The 5884-nt window shown below is 33.8% G+C and overlaps 1 pseudogene; it reads right to left on the bottom strand.

The window, feature by feature from the left end:
- Positions 1–1245: 1245 nt before the first annotated feature.
- On the bottom strand, positions 1246–1793 carry LOC100581763 (annotated as a pseudogene).
- Positions 1794–5884: the final 4091 nt, after the last annotated feature.

The following is a 5884-nucleotide window of genomic DNA, read 5'->3' as shown; positions in this document are numbered from 1 at the left end:
GGACAGGTTACAACAGTGAGTACTATAATTATTTCAAATCATTGTGTAATTCACTGTAATCAGTTTTTTGTTTGCTTGTTTTTTGAGACGGAGTCTTGCTCTGTCGCCAGGCTGGAGTGCAGTGGCACGTTCTCGGCTCACTGCAACCTCCACCTCCTGGATTCAAGCGATTCCCCTCCCTCAGCCTCCAGAGTAGCTGGGACTACAAGAGCGCGCCACCACACCGAGCTAATTTTTTTTGTATTTCAGTAGAGATGGAGTTTCACCGTGTTAGCCAGGATGGTCTCGATTTCCTGACCTTGTGATCCACCCGCCTCGGCCTCCCAAAGTGCTGGGAAGTGGGCTCACAGGCGTGAGCCACCACACCTGGCCAATAAGTTTTAATAAGAAAAGTTAAATAATATATTTTTTAAATTGTTTTAGCCATTTAGATATGCCTGAAGTATGTTTAGAGTTTAAAATGGGTTAGACCAAATTTGAATATGTAGAAAAGCTTGGGGGCTAAAATCCCATATCTATCCATTTCAACTATGTTGATTATTAAAAACCTAAAAAAAAAGAAAAAAAACAGAAAAATATGTCTATAATATTAAGACAAAATGAGTTGCAAATCTAAGTCACAAAAAGATACTTATTTGTACATCTTTAAATATAAAATTAAAATCAGGAAGTCATCTGAGGTGTACCATGTTTCAGTAACTGGCAAACTTCATATAGAATTCATAAGTGTCTTTTGATGGATAACCTGGGAAAATTTTATAATTAATAATTAAGATTTTTCTTCAAAATTTTAAAACATATTTTCCAAAAGGGAGTGAAAAAGTAATGATGACAAATAGGTGCAAGTATATATAGCAGGAGTCAGAAAACAAGCTTATGTAATCTAATTCTTTTTTTTAAGGGTATGTGCATCTTCGCCTTTAATAAATATTGTGAACATTTACAAACCTGACAACGTCAAGGACTGGTGAATGTGTCACATGTGATGGGTGTGAAATGGCATCTCTCCACAGCAGGTGCTGGAGACAGTTTGGCCTTAGAGAGGCACTTAGACAGTTATAGCAAGAATGTTTTATAAATGGTATTTGATACAGTCTAAGATTAATGGGGAATAAAAAACGCTGCTTAGAAATAATAATTCATAGATCTAAAGTCAACAAAATCTTTTTTTTTTCTAATGTAACAATATATAAGATTTTAGAGAAAGGGAGAACAACTTGAAATAAATCAGGGAACACTTTTATATTAATCATTCTTTTCATATACTTCAAATTTGTACTTAATGCCTTTCTCCTCCTTCACATCATAGACAACACCTTATGGGTATTCTGGGAGTTTATATTTCTCTAAATCATCTTCTAGGGGAAAAAAAGTGTCACTTTCAAAGTCCTGCATGATACATGTCACAAATAGTTTAAAATGATCTCTTAATTCATGGTTTCCTTATAAACATAACTGCCTCCCACTGTAAAAAACATGTCTAGTTTATTTGCTCATTTTAGTTGCTCAATACGTTTTAAGGCATCACCCAGACTTTAGTCAAGAAAAGGAGGCCTTTGTGGTGGTTCCTGGATTCTCTACTGACAACTAAATTAAAGGCTGATTCTTCTCAGTAATCGAGAACCAGTTCTTCCTAATCAAAAATACTAAATTTTGTTTACCTTCTACTGAAGAGGGTGTGGTCATTCTTTGGAACTGAATTTATTTCTGAGCTGGGATCAGGGCAGGTCCCCATTCCTGATGATGCCCATCTTCTGGGAAACAACGACAATGCAGTTTAGCGGATGAACCATGACAACAGCAGTGAACACCTATGAGCTGGGTCACAACACCAGGACGCAAGGCCAAGAACCGTGTGAAATTTTAACTCGTGTTTTTATATTGCCAATCATTATTTCCATTTCTTCCTTGGATTTGGGTTAATGTTGATGATTAAGATTATTGCTAATATTTATAATATTTTATCAGAATTACATTTTGTGATTAATAAGAAATATTTTAAATCCATAAATTAGATAATGGGTTCACCTATAAATATTTTTAACCCAATAAGAAATTTAAAAATTTACAGGATTAAGTATAGTTATAATATTTGCTGTTTTCAGTTGCATAAATTCTATATGGGGAGAAGAGTTAACCTGTAAATAAATAACTATTCAACCTTGATTTTTACCTTTGTTTACTTAAATTTATATTTTCAGTCTTCTGGCAAATTTATTTTTGATAATGACTTTTTGTGGTTTTTTTTTGTTTTGATTTTGCTTTTTGAGTCATGGGAAATGATTTATAAAGAGAAATACAACATGATTGTCCTTCTTCCAAAAGGAATATAAAACTTGCATAGAAAAGTTTCAACTGTGAGGCAATATGTACCACAATCACTAATTTACCTTCATGTAATATTCATTTATCTCTTAGCTACCTATACTTTAAGTATATAGTGTGAAGTGTTGAGTGCCTTCTATTTATTCCATACAAGCTTAACAATATTATAATTGCTTCATCTTTTTGATTCATATCATTTTAGTTTTGATGATGTTAGTATTATACTGAATTTAAAAAAAACACTTTTGTTTGTACCCCATATTCCTGAGATAGAACAAACATTATTGATGGAGGCTGCTGGCTCTCTGGTTTCTTGGGGTTTTCTGTGTGAGTTCATGTGTATTTACCTATATAAACCAAATTAAACTATAATTCTCAATGAATCTTAGAATTCCCTCCAAGTAAGAGAGATGAGAGGGGCTTACACCCTCCATGATACTACCTAAAAAGAACACCTCATTTATACTCAATCTTAATCTTTTTCTGGCCTTTATTTAATCTCAATTTGTAACTAATTTATTTCTTTGATTATTTGATAAATGTCTATCCTCCCCACTGTGTTTTAAGCATTGTCAGAGCAAAGATCACATCTCTTTTGTTCACCATTGTACCCAAACACTTAGGGCAGGGTTTAGCTGAAGAAAATTCAAAGAAGAGAGCTACAAAGAGAATATAGGCTGCAGAATTATTGGCCTAACTCTTCAGGGTCCTGTCAGGGGACAAATCAACTTTTTCCGTATCTGTATTTTTATGCTCTTTGTCTCAAAATGCCCAGGAAAAAAAAAATGCTCAAATTGTACTGGCCTGAGTCTCTTGCGTGCTTCTCGGCAAAAAGAACACAGGGCACCTGAACTGATAGACACACAAACTGTGTACAATAAAAGAACAGTAATTCCTCACAGAAAATCCAGGTGTTGTTACCAGACCATAGCAGGGATGGATACCAGGAAAGCAAAATGGAGAGATGCTCATTACAGAGAATAAACAAATGGTTCTGTATTTCCAATAAGTTCTTCACAATAGCAATACCAGAAGATATGCAAAAAAAGCTGTCACATTTCCTTTAATGTCAGTTACCCCTTAGAATAACCAACAGCAAGTTAATTCATCTTTTATTAAAATGTTTGTGCCAGCAGATATTTTGGAAGGATTATCTAGACTGTATACCAAGATGGCTCACATCCCTAAAGCACTTTTTAAATATTATGAAGTGTTTTTCCCTTACATTGCTACTCCACGAAGGCAGAGACCATGTCTGTTTTGTGTACTTCTATATTCCTAGTACATGCTCAGAGCCTGGCACAAAATACACACTCAAATATTATTGAACGACTAAATCAAGGAAGGACTACAGAGGGTTTCTAACTGTATACGGTCATGTTTGATCTCTTTCCCTTATGGGAACTAAAAATAAGTTAAGACTGGAATTATTTTAAGATGTTTTTAATACAAATTTGAAATACAAGTTAGCTACAAATACTTTAAATTTTCATTTAAAAACATCTTAAAATAATTTCGGTCTTAACTTCTTTTTAGTTCTGATAAGGGAAACAAATAAAGCCAAACCTATAGTTTCAAAAGGAAAATATCTGTGTCACTTCTGGATTATGTTCAGTCTAAGATTCTCATGAAATGTTTTAGGAGGATAGAAAATGATGTAAGGTGATCTTGTGCTAGTTTGTCTCTGCCCTGAGGCAGAAAATAAGGTTTTCATAGACAGATTTGTGAGCTTAAATTCCTACAAAATAGTTGTAAAAGTATGAGGGGCTAAATCTTGACACTAATTCATCTATTGTGGTATTATTTTCCTGAAATAATCCTCCCTGGCAACTTGTCCTGAAAATCTATCAGATGGACACGTTTCTTCATCTATTGAATTTTTTCCGTTGACATCTCCATTAAGTGATATTATTAATTCTGTTCAAAGTGTAATTCTTTTTCAGTTGTACTATCTACTGGGGCCTGAAATATTCATATTGACTGTTCCTCACATTTTAACTTATTTTTTGCTAGCTGTAGAATATGATTTCCTTGAAAGCAAATAAGCTTTCTTGTGCTTATTCCTGGTTTCATTGGTTTACTACCCTACATCTCTAGCAAGGAATTATTTGACTTTGCTGTGTCTTTGGTCAGATGAAGGCCCATTCAAACCAGTGTTGTTGATCATATAGCAACCAGGTAATAGGAAGAGTATTATGCTGAATTAAAATCTTATTAATAACTCTGACATGTATTAAATATTTGCCCTTGGGAATGCCTTTTTTCGGAATATTTGAAACATTGTTCATGGAATGAAAGTAAGAATATAAATAGTAGGTCTGTTATATCAAATGGAATAGCATATAAGAATGGCTAGCACACTGACAGAATCACGAAAAGTATTCCAAAATGGTTATTTTCTTCCTTCACTTCCAAACAGAAAATGGCTACACTTTTTCTGACCCAGTAGACTACTAATAACTGAAAAGTGTTCCTCAGCTATAAGGTGGGTATGCATTGCCTAATAACGACTCTAATCTGCTAATTATCCATATAGAGACTACATGAAATCTTATGCAGAAATCTAATGGAAATTTTTCTTCTAGCATCATTCAAGGCTGGACATGAATTTATCTTTGTCTACCTTATACCTGCAAATAATTATATTAGATCAGAAGCATTTATTTTCTCCTTATTTGATATGTGATATTGTTGTCACTTTGTATTTGAAACTCAAATGGTAAGATTAAAGACTGTGTCAAACAGCCAGATACAACTATAGTATTTAGCCAGCATATAACCATGAACTAACAGTGCCTAGAACTTGTTGGATACTCAATAAATATATATTGGAGAAATAAAATATATAAATGAATAAAATTATACTATCTACTGGGACCTGAGGTAAATATGAATGATGAAGATTTTTCTGTGTTTGTATCCATATATCTAAATATAATCTTCAAACCTTCCTTTAGGGAGGCTCTCACTGCCCACCACATACCAATAAATCATAGACACTTCAATCCAGTTCTTTATGCCCAGAATTTGACTGATAGTATTAAGTACTTTGTTCAATAATGCCTACTGCTTAATAAAATATACAAATCACGCAAAGTAAATGTGACATTATAATATGTGCTAAACAGTGGTATTCATTTTGCCCACAATGTTAAAGACAGAGTATACAACTTTAGCATTTTAAAATATTATATGTTAAAGCAAAACCAGAAGAAAATAAATGGGGTCATTTGATGGTTTGCAACAAGCTAATTTTGGGGGAAAAGCCCTTCATATTAAAGCTAATGTGATCTTGGGTAAATGAAGCTATCTGCACCTCCACTGCAGAGATAACTGCAAAAGACAGAAAGCGAGCACAATGCCACAGAGCACAAAGAAGAGTGTGAAACCCAAACTGGTGGATAAGGGCATTGGAAGATGAACTGCCTGGTTGAATATTATAGAACAGGCAAACTTTAAGTTACATATGGGAATTTTCACAGGAAGGATTGGGAAAAGGCATTCCAGGAAGAAGAAGCAACATATACTAAGATACAAAATAAAAGATAATATGTGGCAT

Source organism: Nomascus leucogenys, chromosome 3 (genome assembly GCF_006542625.1).
Source record: "Nomascus leucogenys isolate Asia chromosome 3, Asia_NLE_v1, whole genome shotgun sequence".
In the NCBI taxonomy this organism is placed as follows: Eukaryota; Metazoa; Chordata; class Mammalia; order Primates; family Hylobatidae; genus Nomascus; species Nomascus leucogenys.
Note: the sequence above shows the minus strand (reverse complement) of the source record. Positions and strands in the feature narration are given on the sequence as shown.